General features: G+C 50.8%; 1 protein-coding gene across 3 annotated transcripts in view; it reads left to right on the top strand.

Moving 5' to 3' along the window:
- TACC1 (transforming acidic coiled-coil containing protein 1) overlaps positions 1–15,993 on the top strand; it is a 150,939-nt gene that overhangs the window by 62,785 nt on the left and 72,161 nt on the right. Inside the window, exon 1 of one of the 3 annotated variants that reach the window (XM_073324733.1) lies at positions 5,201–5,304. The exons of the other annotated variants lie outside the window; for them this stretch is intronic. The gene's annotated coding sequence lies outside the window, so the exon portion shown is untranslated. Of the gene's footprint in view, positions 1–5,200; positions 5,305–15,993 lie in introns of those variants that run through there. 3 annotated transcript variants of the gene reach the window in all.

Genomic DNA, 15,993 nt, shown 5'->3' with positions numbered 1-15,993 from the left:
TCAACAAGGGTCAATTAATCTACCAAGCATTGGCTCCCAGGGCAAATTAAGTGCCAATTTTCTGCACTGCTGAAGAGGTAAAGAATGAAAATGATAAATAACAGGAAGTTTCAGATGAAAAGAAAGAGCAAGATTGGGGATGACGTTCTAGGTGCTGGAGGCCAGCCAGTAATTAAGCAAACACGTGCACACACCACTGCCCTCTGCTGAAGGGACCATACGGGGAGACTTGCTGGAAGATACGCCCCCTCCCTCTCCTGGCTCGAGCTAGCTTAGCAGCTAAATGCCGGTGCTGTAGGGGCAGGCCGGGGCAGCACCTGGGTGAGGCTAGTGCTGGCCGTCCATACAGACGCTCCACACACAGGGCTGCTAACCTACACCCTGGGTCGTCCAAACCAGTTTTGTGTTTAACATGCAGTTTCTGGCTAACAATCCACACTCTTGAGCCCAGCTCTGCTCCCCTCACTGGCAATGCACGCGCTCCGTGGCCCCGATCCTCAGCTGGTGTGGGCTGGTGCTCCTCCTTTGACTTGCAGGAAGAGCTTTTATCTGGGTAAAGTGGGAAGAATTAGCGTGCAGTTCAAGAGGATACTTAAGCCTATCTGTGACTTTCAGCCGCCGGGTCGTTCCAATGAATTCAGGGGGAGTGCTCACCTGTTTTGTTACACACATGCCAAAGTACCCTCTCCTTAACTTAGGTAGGGCACCCTCGGGCATTCTTCGCAGAACCACTCTCACTGTAACTTAGCCTGGCACCACTCAGGTTTGGGCCAGCTGCTCCTTCCCTGTGACGGAGGGGCCTCTGGGAGCAGCACTGCAGCCCAAGATGCAAGGTGTAATGCCACTCAGTCTGGGGACTTTCGCACCTGGGGGCCCAGGGCAAACTTCCTCTTTTGTCCCGTCCCCCCATGGTATGTGCTGTGTGTAACGTGTCTACGTCTGCGGGCGCCACTGACTAAGGAGCCTGGGTTACTTTTCTGATGTGGCAGGCGCTTCGATGCCGTTGTGACGGGCACTCTACGGTAGACAGAGCTGTTGTCAGGATGTGGCCACCAGGGCATGGATGAACGAGAGCCTCTTCCAACCGAGGCAGAGTGGTGTGTTTTATTCCAGCTGCTGTGAAAGCCTGTGTGGCGGAGCGTGAGGTGGGGTGACCGAGCGCCCCTCCGCCGACAGAGCCCACCTGTGAAAGGTTCTGCAGATAGTGCTGGAAGCAGAGCGAGGCCATAGGATGGCAGAGCAGGTTATGTCTCCTGGGGGGTGGCGTGGTGTGACTGGAAGGCTATGCCAGAGGATGCAGACTCCTCTCCCATGCACTGTCCCCCTCCCCTTTTTCCTAGCAGCTGTAGTGAGAAGAGCAGCTTTGAACCACCCCCACCCCCCGCCAAGTGCAGCCTTCTTGCCCCCATTCCACGAGAGAGAGAGAGAGAGAGAGAATATGAATCTGGAAAGAGCAACTTCCAGGGGAGCTCAGTTCATCTCATGTTTATGGAACCTGATTGAAAAAAATATGCCCCCCAGTGTGTGTGGCCCATTCCAAGCAGCCTCTCTCCCCCACCCCCTCCTCTCACTCCTTCCAAAGCAATAACCCCACGCCCCCATGGGCGGTTCTTCCCCTTCTCCACCCACAGCAGCTTTCCTTGCCAAGCTGAAATGGCTGCTCTGCGGACCCATCTTCCTTCATTTCCTTTCCTTGCGCTCCCTCTGCAGGCTCCTGGCACTCTCTGCCTCTGCAGGGCTTTGGGAGCCTGCACTGCCCAGATGGGAACCGAGCCCTATTAATCACCCTGCTTTGCGCACAGCTCAGAGGGGCAGTTCTGAAGGGAAACGCTGTGAGCATTAAGAAGTGTGAAATCGCCTTTGATCCCTTGCTCTCCCCGCACCCCCCCAGCCTGGTCCTTGGGCACTCTCCGCCTGCCAGATTGTGCTGAGTGGCCTGTAGCATATCCGTTCACAATAGACTAAAAGAGCCGAAGTGGCAAAACGCTTTGTTTCACGTGCTCGCAGATCTCGGAAATACTCACTTCGGGGGCTGAAACTTTGGTCGACTTGTCTTATCCCCCCAGCCTCCCATCTTGTTTGTCTCTTTTGTTCACCTGTTGACTCCTGTCTTCAGTGTTGCCTGTGATGATGGTTGATTATTTATCTTATGAGAAGGCTCCTAGGCGCTAGTCCGGGCCCCTCTGGTGCTATACAAAGACAGAACAAAAAGACGGTCCCTGCCCCAACGAGAGTACAAAAGTAAGCAGAAGACACGAGACGCGCTGGATACACAGACTGGGAAGGTTAGGAAAGAATGACCTCATGATTGTCACGTTTTATGTAGTCAGCACAGTAGAGGAGCGTTTGAAGGTGGCTCGTGAGGTAGCTTTGCAGATATTTACAATGTGGGAGAGAGCGCGAAGGTGCTCATTTGAAAGTTTAACAAGTGGCTGATGTCGGGGGCCCAGGGGAGACACAGCTGACTTCTCAGCAGCAAATGAGAGAGGAAAGGTAGGTGTGGCCTGACTGAGTGTCACAGTATGTGGGGTCTTTTTTCGAGCTGCACCTGCGGGAGTCTGTGACTACATGAGACTCTCCACTTTCATTCAAAAAGTAAGGACCTGACCCATGAATTTTTTCACATTTGGGGCTGGCAATAGTGTGTCTGGGGCTGTTTATTTTGTTACATTCTGTTGTTCTGTGCTCAGCAGAAGGGGGCCCTGGTCCTTGACTGAGGTTCCCAGGTACTGCCACAAGACAAATAACAACAATAGGCTAACGTTGCAAAGGGGACAATGAGTGTGGAAGCCAAGCCATCCTGCAGCACCCTCACAGAAAGAGCCGACGGCCCAGGGCACTCATTCTTAATCGATGCTTATGTGGCTCCAGCTCTGGCTTGGGGATTTTCTATTACTGCTAAGAGATCCTGTAGTGTTGGTCTCGGTCCAGGAAATGCCCGTTCCACCAGCCGGAGATCCCTGCACAGGGCCCTGGAACTATGGGAGAGCGGGAGTTCATTCCATGAGTGACTGGGCGCTGCGGAGCCAGCCCAGCCCTGTTGAACTGGGGATCTTCAGGGGCTGTTCAGAACTCAGCCCTCCCCTGCGGGAAACGGGCCAGTCTTCGGTCAGGGATACCTTTTGGAATAATAATGCTGCCACCTTGTGGGGAAACCTCAGAAGAGCAAGCAGAACAAGTAACCCCCCCTCCCTCAAACCCCCCACCCACCCGCTGGGGGAGCATCTACCCAGGCCTTGTCTTCACTAGGGTACAAGGCTCTAACCTCCTGGTAGTGAACGTGTAACTGACACCAGGTAAAATCCAGGTTGTGGATTTTCCCATGAGTTCGCAGCTCCAGATAAGCCCTAGGCTCCCCTGTAGACTTTACCTCAACCTGCGAACTCTTGGGAGAACCACAAACTGCCTTGTGTTCACTAGGATTTGACCTAATGTCAGTTTAATATGAGGTGAGCACACACCTTGCTCCTAGTGCAGACGTGCCCCGAAAGGGCGGGCCCTGAGCCCTGTTTGGGGAACCCTGACTCCTCCCCTTCAGAAACGCACACCCCCAGAGTGCGCTTTTTTCCAAGGTCGAGTGCAGGGTCTCTTGCTGTCAGTCTGGGCAGAGCCCAGCCCAGTGGGGTCCTAACCTGGCAGGGGGCCCTGGGTGCTGCCATAACACTGAGAACCGATCCCTTAGCTCCCTGCTTGTCTCGCAGCTGAGAGGCAGGGCTGGCGAAGGCAGCAGGTCCCACTCGGCTGTTCTTTGCTGTGCTGCCGTTTACTGGCCGCCACCCGTCGTGGGCCCCTGGGGGCAGGGACTGTCCTGACGTGTTTGGAAAGTGCCTGGCAGACACTGGCTGCTGCTACCCCAGGTAGTAATCAGAGCAACCCATAACTCAGCGGGCCAGCGTGGGACATGTTCCCCTGGTGGGGAGTCCTTCCCTGAGCTTCCCAGCTCATGCCCTAAGGCAGAGAAGCAGTGACAGTGTCATCCTGACTCCCTTGGGAGCATGCCTGCCTCTGTCTGTCTCAGACCCCTTTCAAGCCCTACCATGGTTATCAGTAACGGGCCAAGTTCGGACCTGCTAGGAGCCAGTGCCGCTCCATCAGCTCCACCACTGACACCAGCCCGGAGCTTGGCTCCGTCTCTCTGGAGTAACTTGCCCTGATGCTGGCCTACAGGCTGGCGGGAGTCCAGGGGCCTGCACCATTGATGGGGAGCCCAGCCAATGGGTGGGTGGGGCAGCATCTGGAGCCCCTGGACTGAGTGAGGGGAGGTGGGGGTGGGCCAGACGGTGTCATGTGCTGGCGGAGAGGAGCCGGGAGCAGACAAACTATGCCAGCTCTCCAGTTCCCCCGTTCTTGGGTGACTCCTCTGCACCATGGAGCCCCTTGCCCTCCTGGCACAAGGAGCCTGGCAGCAAGCTAGACACAACTGCACACACTTGGCAGGGGTCAGCAACCACAAACAGCCCACCCTGGGGATTCATCGCCTCAGGAACCCCTTCCCCCAGTTAGAGATCTGCTACCCCGTTTGCTGGTAGGCTCAGCCAAGAGACCAAAGGCTGAGCAGACCCCACTCCCCCTCGCTCCCTGAGGCCCATTGGTGGGGCAGCAGAGGCCAGGTCTGCAGCGTTGATACCCGGGCTGGACCGAGGCACCTCCGCCTCCCAGGCTGCCCATCAAATCATGCACCTTTCACCAGGACCAGATTCTCCTCTCCCAGCTTTGTGTGAGTTGTAGAAACTCATCAGGAAAGCCTACGCAGAAAACCCTCCTATTTCCCCTCACCGGCCAGAGGCTGGTGAACATGTGACCCGTCTTTTCTGTAAGAGGAGAAATTCTCCCCTGGGGAGAGGCCCTGCCTGCCAAGTATCCCACAAGCACATTTTTATGGCATGACGCCAATGGGGCCTCTGCTAAAAAAAATAATTAATGGGGGCGGGGGGACGAGAGTAAGATACAAGGTCTGAACAGGGCTTTAAACTGCAGGCAAGCTCGGGAGCTGCTGATCTGTAAGCCTCGGCCAGAGCGGTCTGCCTCTGCGCTCCCTAGGGCATGGCTGATTTCCTCTCTCTGCCTGCAAAGTGCTGGCCAAATATTACAAAACATCCTTTTCCTTTTAGCTCGTAGCCTTCGGAAAGATATCCCCCCCCCCCCCCCCCCGTCTGTCCCGCTCTGCTGCTGGCCATCCCCTTCCTTCCCCACAGTCCCTTCCCGGTGCAGGGCTTGCTCGCTGCTTTCCAAGAAGCAAGAGGCAGGTAGTGCAGTGAGAGTCGAAGCACCAAAGAAACCCGGGAGAAGCCAGCAGCTGGAAAGGTAGGGAAGGAAAGGGAGCTCTTGGAGCTTTCTCATCAGACTGTGGGGGAAAGGGGCTGGCAGCAATTCAAGCTTCAGCCGGGGTTACTTTCCCTGCACCTTTGCCTACTCCTAGGAGAAGAGTTGGGGCATAGTCCTGCTCCTGGGGAAACCAGTGGCACGGATCCTATTGACTCTGGCATGAGCAGGATGGGGCCTGGCCTGACTGGGAGGGGAGGTGGTTGTGGCCCCATCACAGGGCTGAGAGGTAGCTGCTGTGATGGAGAATTGCTTTATTTATTCATGAGGTCATGTTGCTCACAGCAGTGGGATTGTCCCCTTGCCCTTGGAAATGGGTATTTTCCTCCTCGGAATGGGGAACGGGCTCCTAGAACCGCCGGCTCCTGGTGGAAGAGAGTTGCTCAGACCCTCCTGCACCGCAGACTCCGATTGCCTGGGTGCTCCTTTGAAGTGCCTTGGGAACTTGGGTGCATGGATTGTGGGTGGGCTGATGCGGGGGAGAGCCGCTGGAAGGGTGCTGTAGCAAGGCGCTGCGGGGAAGAGACGCTGCGCAGGGCTGTCATGAGGCAGCTGCAGCCAGGGCTGTGAGTGAAGGCTGCTTTCAAGTGTTAGAGAACTAAAGTTTCCATTCTTAGCCAGGCAGAGATTGGGGCATCCAGTAACATCCCCACGAGCCAACGCCCCCTGATCCCAGACCCCTTCCCTTTCTCCCAGAAGGAGAGCAGAGCTGGTTGGGTTTTCTCCAGCACCTATCATGTTCCTGACCCCCAGGGAGCCCTGTGCAGGGGTGAGCTGGTGCTGGCAGTGCAGGGGCCATGCTGTTGTACCAATAAATTAAAAACCAGCAGGATCTTATTAAAGGGAAAAAGGCAAAATACCACATTTATTGTGAATACAGAAAGAATCATAGTAAGCAGCTAATTATAGCTATAACATTCCATTCTATCTCATATTTATTCACACATTCATTCATACACACACACACAGGTTCTGCAAGGTTGTTATCATAGTTACCAGCCTTAGAGTTGCTCATGCCAAGCCGCTGGCCAGGTGGCCTGGATACGAGGAGGGAGCAGGGCCTCGTCAGATGCACATCTGATGCTCCTGGAAGTTGGTTTGCAGAATCAGACCCCAAAGTTCTCACTTTCTAGAATCCATTTTTATAGGAATTTCTTCCTATGCCAGTCTATGGGAATTGCTTCATCATGCTGTTGCCGAATCAATCGGCAGATGGCACATTCCTGACGGCTCCGTACTGCCAGATGTTATCTTGTTCTTTGGTTCTCCCATTCTTGAGGCTGTTGGGTGGATTCCAGTCTGCCCCCCGGGGGTCCTCTGGTTATTTCCATTTGACACCTTCAGCCGATGGACACTGGATTCTTAGGCTGGCACCTCCCTGATCATTCAGTTGTTATCCACACCAAGCATCCATCCATATACATCCTCTATCTCTATTTTAATCACAATTGTTAATACAACAAAAGGGCGGGGAGTCTCTGGGTGCTGTTTCTGTTGTTACAGAGTATTGCTTTGAGTCTCTCTCTGTGTGAATTGCTTTGAGAACAGACTCTGTCTTAGAATGTACTAACACAATTAGCAGCTTGCAAGTTTCACACAGAGAGGGAGAGAAAGTACCAAAAACCAAGAGACCTCTTAATTAGTAATACCCTGGAATTTAAACTATGGGGAACCAAACTCATTTGTGATTTTAATACAGACCTTCTTTAATATGATCCAACAATGCAAGCCAATGTAGCAGACATCCTGCGCTCACCCCCAGCCCTGCGCATAGATCCTGAGGAAGGGCGGGAATGGGGTGGGACACTGGAGCTATCCCGCTCTCTTTTCCCAAAGTACCCTGAGAATTTTAACATCTGCCGGCCCTGCCAGCACTGGGGATGAACAGGAAGGACCTTCCGCCTCTGAAAGGCAACACCTGGAACAGTGCAGCCTTCTCCCCAGCCCATGGGGTCACCATTGGGTACCCATCAGAGATAGGAAGACGGGACATCTCTCCGAAAGGTCAGTGTCTCTGACAGAGCGCTTCGACGCTCTCCTCTTATAGCACTGGGCCCAACAGCCCTAAGACACCTGTGGCAACCAACAACCTCCCTGTGGCCTTCTGGCTCAACAGGAACCTAGCCATGAGATACAGCCACGGACTTTCAGCCACCCTCACTGCTTGGGGTCTGTGCAGTTACCTGGAGCCCCCCTCCAAGGTCTTCATCATGACACTGTTGGCATTGCTAAGGGGGAGCAGCTGGTCCGTGCAAGGGAGACAACTCGTGTTCACACCACACAGATGCTTCCGATAATCAAGAAGCAGGGCAATGTGCAGGGGCCTCTCTGCCCATGGAAGTCAGGGGACAATAACCTTTCTCCAGACACAAAGGTCTCCCTTAAAGTTAGTGATGTTTTTAGCTTCTGCCTAGTAACCCTCAGCACCTAACCCTCAGGGGTCCCGGCTCAGCATCCCTTCTCTCAGAGGCTGCTTCAGGTAGCCAAGAATGCTGCATGTTCCCATGTTGGCTTTATATAAATTCATGGTACGCCCACATCTTGAATATTGCGTGCAGATGTGGTTGCCCCATCTCAAAAAAGATATATTGGAAAATGTTCAGAACAGGGCAACAAAAATTATTAGGGGTATGGGAACTGCAGCCATATGAGGAGAGATTAATAAAACTGGGACTTTTCAGCTAGGAAAAGAGACGACTAAGGGGGGATATGATTGAGGTCTATAAAATCATGACTGGTGTGGAGAAAGTAAATAAAGAAGTGTTATTTAAACCTTCTCATAACACAAGAACTAGGGGTCACCAAATGAAATTAATAGGCAGCCCATTTAAAACAAACAAAAGGAAGTATTTCTTCACACAAAGCACAGTCAACCTGTGGAACTCCTTGCCGGAGGATGGCGTGAAGGCCAAGACTATAACAGGGTTCAAAAAAGAACTAGATAAGTTCATGGAGGATAAGTCCACCAATGGCTATTAGCCAGGATGGGCAGGGATGGTGTCCCTAGCCTCTGTTTGCCAGAAGCTGGGAATGGGTGATGGGATGGATCACTTGGTGATTCCCTGTTCTGTTCATTCCCTCTGGGGCACCTGGCACTGGCCACTGTCAGCAGACAGGCTACTGGGCTAGATGGACCTTTGGCCAGACCCAGTCTGGCCGTTTGTATGTTCTCACGTAGGCAAGGTAGGGTGTGAGACAGCTGGGAGGCAGAGCCTCCTAACGGCAGTAAAGCCTCTGCAGCAGCACTGTCTGCTGTCCCCGTCAGCCCCCACAAGTGCTGTGCTTGGAGCAGGTTTGGAGCCTGTGTAGCATTCAACGAGGAATCCGGAGGCTCCAAGGAGGCATTTAAGCCAGACTCCCTGTGACAGCCAGACACAGCCTTAGTCATGTTCCCCAGAAACAAAACATAAAACCTGAGCCCCAGGGCAGCAGGCAAGGGCTTGGTGCGCTCTTTTTCCAGGCACATAGAACTTTTCATGGAATTAGATTCTGACTAATTATTACCAGCTGTTTCTTTGCTGGCAGCAGCCGCTACACAGGCCGGCTCACGCACGTCGGTCCTGAGGGTGCCCGAGGGCTGTGGGGCTGCGGCCGACGGCAGGAAGCTGTTCTGAACTTCACGGGAAGGAGCAGGGACTCCGCGGTGGATTTCTCTGCAGCCTTTTGAGTAAGTAGATTCCCAGTGCTCTCTGTGCTCAGGCACCGCGTCTGGCTGCTGCGTAAGCAAGGTCGGCGGTTGTCTAAGTTTCTCTGCAGGACAGGCCTGCTGTGTTTCTGCCTCTGGATGATCCCGAGGACAGCCAGTCGCTTCCCTCTGGGAAACTGGTTTACTGGCATGCAATACACAGCATCGGGAGCCAGTCTTCAATGCTTTCAGCTGGGCCTGAATAGCCAAGGGCTTGTTTGCTGTGCATGGCCATTACAGGTCCTGTGATACCTTCCACAGCTTGGAAATGAAGCCAGGTGTCCTGACTCTCAGACCTGTGCTCATTTCCAGACTCTGGGAGGAGTGTTATCGAGTGGACAAGTCATCTCACCTCACTGTGTCTGCACCTTCCCCATCTGAAAAACGGGACAATAATCCTGGCCCACTTCACTGGGGGCTGGGAGGCTTAATTAACGTTTGTCAAGTGCTTTGAGAGCTAGCGACGGGTGAGGGGATATGAGAGAGCGTAGTATTTAGATTCTTGGGGTCGAGAGCCCTCTTTTCTCTCACGAACGGCTCAATAATTGTCAGCCTAGGAAGCGTGTGAGTGTGTGAATGCACGTGTGTGTGTGTGTGTGACGATATCTGACAGGTTTCAGAGTAACAGCCGTGTTAGTCTGTATTCGCAAAAAGAACAGGAGGACTTGTGGCACCTTAGAGACTAACGAATTTATTTGAGCATGAGCTTTCGTGAGCTACAGCTCACTTCAATATCTGACAGTAGCACAGTGACGGGGGAACTTGTTTATCAGTAGCATGGAGAGGCCCCTTTGCCAGCGGCGCACTGTGTCTGCAGATGTGACTGAAATAGCCCTGAGCCCCGTAATTAGACCCCCGGAAGAGCTCTGCCCACATGCAGGCTGACACAGCATGCATGTCCCCTTCGCTCGTTCAGCGTCCGGTACAGAACAGCCTGGCCCCTTCCCACACCACCGAGGTTCATTTGCCAATGCACACATGCTGCATGAGTGTTGGCTCCATTTGACAGTGGCTGCATGGCAGCCCATCTAGCGAAGGAGCGAGCCACTGATGGCCCCTATGTGTTATGGGAGGATTCACCCTTTAAGGTCAGGTGGCTGTTTTGACAGGACCGATTTCTTAGGAAATATTGAATTCTTGCAGCTTGGCAGCACTCCCTGTCTCATGATGCCTGGTGAAGGCACATCTGTGAGATAAATCACTGAAGCCTGGAGAGAACACCACAGCCCTGCAGTGAGGTCAGGAGCCAAAAAGCCATCTTCAGTCTGCTTGGGGAGGCAAGGTGGCAGGGTTGAGTTGAAATGCAGCCAGTTATGGTAGTGTTTTGCATCTGCAGGCATGTTGGGCTTTACAGAGGCAGAAAACAGCAGCATTTTAAAAGCTATTTTAAACGAAAATAGCTGCTGGGAGTTATTTTAAAATCAGAGGCAGCAAAATTAAAGAGCTCTGTTGGCCCACAGGAGTCCTGCCTGTCTCAGGGCACTGCCCTTGTAACTTTCCTTCCCACCACGTCAGTGCAAGGATCTGTTATGACTATGAGCAAAGACCAGCTCCTTGTGAATGTCAAACTGTTTCCAGCTGTTTCCGTATTAGTCAGACCCGTGGGTGAGGCAGAGACAATACTTACCCCACAACTGCAAAGTGAAAGAGACAGAAATAATGCAGGGAGCAGTGAATGCCCATCCTGGTGTTCATGATTCCCGAGCCCAGCAACGCTACCCTCTGGCAAAGCCTGGCTCCGGGGTCACTGTGTTCTATGGAGTCTATCCAAAATCTCAGGGCTTAAAAACATGTTACTACTTATTTGATTAGTGTGATGCTCCCAGAAATGTGGCATCTGGGCACATGACATTGGAAGGCTGGACTTTTCAGTAAGGTTCAGCACCAACATCGGGGCCAGACTTTCAGTAGAGCTCAGCACATTGGCTGCACGTTGGCTGCTGAGCCCTTTAGAAAATCTGGCTCCGGTAGTGGGTGAGGAGCACTTGGAAATCTGGCCCTGAAGGTGCTGGATTAAGGTGCCCACAATGAGCAGCACAGACCTCCTGGGCTAAAGACCCACTGGAAAACACTCTGCTTGCATTCCCCCCCTCCCCTCCCCAGCTCATATCTAGGGAGGGTCAGTGTCAGGGGGAGCATCTTTTCTGATCTCAGCCCAGGGGAGTTGTTGTTTCTTTTACTGTTTGCACAACCAAATATATATGCAGTAACTGTGTTTACTAAGTAAATACAAACATGCAGTTTAGCTACATCGAGACTGCCTATACAACCGCATTTGCTCCAACCCCTCAGACAGAGACAAACACCTACAAGATCTCTGTCAAGCTTTCTTAGAACTACAGTACCCACCTGCAGAAGTAAAGAAACAGATTGATAGAGCCAGAAGAGTTCCCAGAAGTTACCTACTACAGGACAGGCCTAACAAAGAAAATAACAGAACGCCACTAGCCGTCACCTTCAGCCCCCAACTAAAACCCCTCCAACGCATTATTAAGGATCTACAACCTATCCTAAAGGATGACCCAACACTCTCACAAATCTTGGGAGACAGGCCAGTCCTTGCCTACAGACAGCCCCGCAACCTGAAGCAAATACTCACCAACAACCACATACCACACAACAGAACCACTAACCCAGGAACTTATCCTTGCAACAAAGCCCGTTGCCAACTGTGCCCACATATCTATTCAGGGGACACCATCACAGGGCCTAATAACATCAGCCACACTATCAGAGGCTCGTTCACCTGCACATCCACCAATGTGATATATGCCATCATGTGCCAGCAATGCCCCTCTGCCATGTACATTGGTCAAACTGGACAGTCTCTACGTAAAAGAATAAATGGACACAAATCAGATGTCAAGAATTATAACATTCATAAACCAGTCGGAGAACACTTCAATCTCTCTGGTCACGCGATCACAGACATGAAGGTCGCTATCTTAAAACAAAAAAACTTCAAATCCAGACTCCAGCGAGAAACTGCTGAATTGGAATTCATTTGCAAATTGGATACTATTAATTTAGGCTTAAATAGAGACTTGGAGTGGCTAAGTCATTATGCAAGGTAGCCTGTTTCCTCTTGTTTTTTCCTACCCCCCCCCCCCCAGATGTTCTGGTTTAACTTGGATTTTAACTTGAAGAGTGGTCAGTTTGGATGAGCTATTACCAGCAGGAGAGTGAGTTTGTGTGTGTATGGGGGTGGGGGGGATGTGAGAACCTGGATTTATGCAGGAAATAGCCCAGCTTAATTGTCATGCACATTGTGTAAAGAGTTATCACTTTGGATGGGCTATCACCAGCAGGAGAGTGAATTTGTGTGGGGGGGTGGAGGGTGAGAAAACCTGGATTTGTGCTGGAAATCACTTTAGATAAGCTATTACCAGCAGGACAGTGGGGTGGGAATAGGTATTGTTTCATATTCTCTGTGTATATATAAAGCCTGCTGCAGTTTCCACGATATGCATCTGAAGAAGTGAGCTGTAGCTCACGAAAGCTTATGCTCTAATAAATTGGTTAGTCTCTAAGGTGCCACAAGTCCTCCTTTTCTTCTAACACAAAGAATACAGGTACCACCACCAGAGGGCTTACAAGCTATTAAAGTGCCTATCCTACACACTACAAAAAGAAAAGGAGGACTTGTGGCACCTTAGAGACTAACCAATTTATTTGAGCATGAGCTTTCGTGAGCTACAGCTCACTTCATCGGATGCAAAGTTTAGTTAGTTGGGGGATTGAACTGTCGCTCACGAAAGCTTATGCTCAAATAAATTGGTTAGTCTCTAAGGTGCCACAAGTCCTCCTTTTCTTTTTGTGAATACAGACTAACACGGCTGCTCCTCTGAAACCTACACACTACAGGAACTGACAAGACAAAACAGTTCTTTAAGATCCCAGCTGAGAAGCATAATGTACAATAAGTGTAGGCTTAAAAGTGGCAGGTAAAAACAACGGCATCAAAAATCATTGCCTCTTCACTTGCCTGCCGAGACCTGAGATCAGGGCTCTGCGCTTCCCCTGCTGCAGCTGGGCACACCCAGACCTCTGGCACACTTGAAGGAAGGCTGCTCTCAGCTCTGTTTTACTGCGAGGGTTTCCCTCCTGCAGGGTAACCGGAAGGCAGGTGTTCGCCCGTAAAGAGCCCGTCAGGTCCTCTCTTCAACCTTGCCTACATTAGAACATTCCACGGGCTACCATCTAGCCAGTCTACAAAGCACCCCGTGTCCCCAGGGACAGCTTCGTCCAGCAGCACCTTGGCTTTCACTCCACCAAAATGCCTGCACTTGCTCTGAGCTTGGCTAAGAGCCACGCTATTCAGCATCATCTCACTGCCAGTGCAGACAGCAAGGGGTGGCCTAACAGCTGCACCAGTGCGATCAGTCCTTCACACACTATCCTGCCATGTCCCTTTAGCAGTCGCTGTGCTGTCCACTAGGCTCTTAAGGGAGCTTTTTCCAGGCTATTCTCTGAGCCCTGCTCTTGATTGTTCAGGGACAAATGGCTGTTTGGGTTATTAGCCCACCCCACCCATCAAATCCTTGAATGAGATGAACAATAAGTGCCTCGGATGGCTGGAGGCCACTCTTTGGGAGTTACCACTGATAAGTAACCCAGACAATGCCCCTGCATGTCAAGGAGGCCTTGGGAACCGCTTGCACTGCTCAGCCATTGGCAGGGGACACTGCACATGTCAGCTGGCTTTAGCCACATCCTAAACGTGCACTCGGGTGGGAGACCTACTGCAGTGGCTTTCACCTGACTTGGCTTTCTTCTGGGTGATACTCAGGGCAGCAGGAGCCTCCAGACCATTAGACTTTTCCCTGAAAAGAGCTGAACCACAGAAGGTAATTTTCCCTTGTCTAAAATAATTTCTTTAGACTCTGGGGAATTTGGGATGGTTTTCGTGCTCCTGTGATTAGAACCATCCTAAATGCTGTAGTCTGTGATCCCTTTGCATGCAGAAGGGAGAAATTCTGGGTCTTTATTTATGTGGACAACATCTGGCATCTTTCAGTGTTGTGTGGATACGAGAGTACGTGCAGTGCAGGGCTCATCCAAATGAGTAAGGAGTATTTTACCGCATCAGACGAACCCCCAAGGAAACAACCCAGCAATAGAGCTGTGGTGAGATGATTTTTTGTTCCTGTGGGAAGAAATTTAAAAGAAAACAGAAAAGAGTTTTCCTTTGTGTTGACATTTTTCTTTGAAAATGTTTGGGTTTTTGTCAAACAAAAAAGTAAAATCCCCAAACTGAAAAGTTTTCAGTCTTTGAGTTTTCATTTTTTTTTATAAAAATGCCCAGAATTGGCCACAGACGTTTTCTTGTTGTCAAAAAGGCCACTTTTTGTCACCCAAAAAAAAAAAGGAATGTTCAAATGAAAAACTTCAAGCCGCGATGTTGTCATCTATGTGTTTCAAATGCTGATCATCAAGACCAGGCCAAGGGCCAAGGCAGGACCAAGTAACCCTAGACCACCCCTGACAGGTGTTTGTCCAACCTGTTCTTAAAAACCCCCAATGGTAGGGATTCCACAACCTCCCTTGAAAGCCTGATCCAGAGCTTAGCTACCCTTAGAGTTAGGCAGTTTTTCCTAAAATCTAACCTCAATCTTCCTTGCTGCAGGTTAAGCCCATTACTTCCTGTATGACCTTCAGCGGACATGGAGAACAATCGATCTCCATCCTCTGTATACCAGCCCTCTGGTTCCCCACCCCCACTCGTCGTCTTTTCTCAAGACTAAACATGGCCAGTTTTTTAACCTTTCCTCATAGGTCAGGTTTTCTAAACCTTTTATCATTTTTGTTGCTCTCCTCTGAACTCCCTCCAGTTTATCCACATCTTTCCTTAAGTGGGGCACCCAGACCTGGACAGAGTCCTCCAGCTGAGGCCTCACCAGTACTGAATAGAGCAGGACAGTTACCTCCCGTGTCTTACATAAAACACTCCTGCTAAATGCAGCCCAGAATTATATTCGTCTTTTTCACAAATGCGTCACATTATTGGCTCATATTCAATTTGTTATCCACAGTAACCCCCAGATCCTTTGCAGCATTCCTGTGGAATGGTTTTCTCCAGGAGTAGAGGCTATTTTCAGGGAAACACAGCGCTGATGGAAATATTTGCCTCATCAGGGATTCCTTGATTGGGTTCCTGATTGCCCCAGATAAGAGCCACTGAGCCTGTGATTGCTCTTGACACAAACTCAAGAGGAGATTATTTTTCAGCAGCTGTGAATCAGATTTGGCAATTGTTACATACAAAAATGTTTGTCTGTTCCTAAAATGCAACATTAAGAACCCTGGTCTTGGGACATGTCCTGCTGCGTAGATGGGATTTCGATGGCCTTTGCCATTTTGCCAGTGTACACTTTAGCATATTACATATAAGAAGGGTACAGCCCTCAAATTCACAAAAAAACCCAACAACCCTGGAAAATAGCCAATTCCAACATAAACATGATGGGACTTGATTCATGTCTCTGGATACTGGTACTTTGATATCAGACTATCGCTGCGGTATCATTAATGTTATGGACGAGAGTAATATAGTTAAATGCAGACAGTGTTGGATCTTCTGCACCACTACAGTGCAATGGCAGCACATGGATTTAGTGGTGAGAGCAGGGAAGTGTGTCTAGTTCGGAGCTTGGAGTCCGAACCTCTGGGAATCGTGACTCCTGGATATTGTCTGTGGGTCTGCTACTGTCTTGCAGCATGATCTTGGGCAAGTCTGTGCCTCAGCTTCTTACTGTGGAATGGGGCTAACAGCTGCTTACAGAGGATCTGAGAGGGTTGATTAATTAATGTGACCAGATAACACAGTGATGGGCACCTGACAGATAGATGGACTAGACACGATGGGCTAGATCCTCCACGTGGGTGAATCTGTAGCTCCATTGAGTTCGGTGGAGCTATGGTGATTTATACCAGCAGAAGATCTGGCTTAATGACTGTGAAGGTCAATGATATCCTCAGATAAAAGG

Source organism: Lepidochelys kempii, chromosome 26 (assembly GCF_965140265.1).
Source record: "Lepidochelys kempii isolate rLepKem1 chromosome 26, rLepKem1.hap2, whole genome shotgun sequence".
NCBI lineage: Eukaryota > Metazoa > Chordata > Testudines > Cheloniidae > Lepidochelys > Lepidochelys kempii.
Note: the sequence above shows the minus strand (reverse complement) of the source record. Positions and strands in the feature narration are given on the sequence as shown.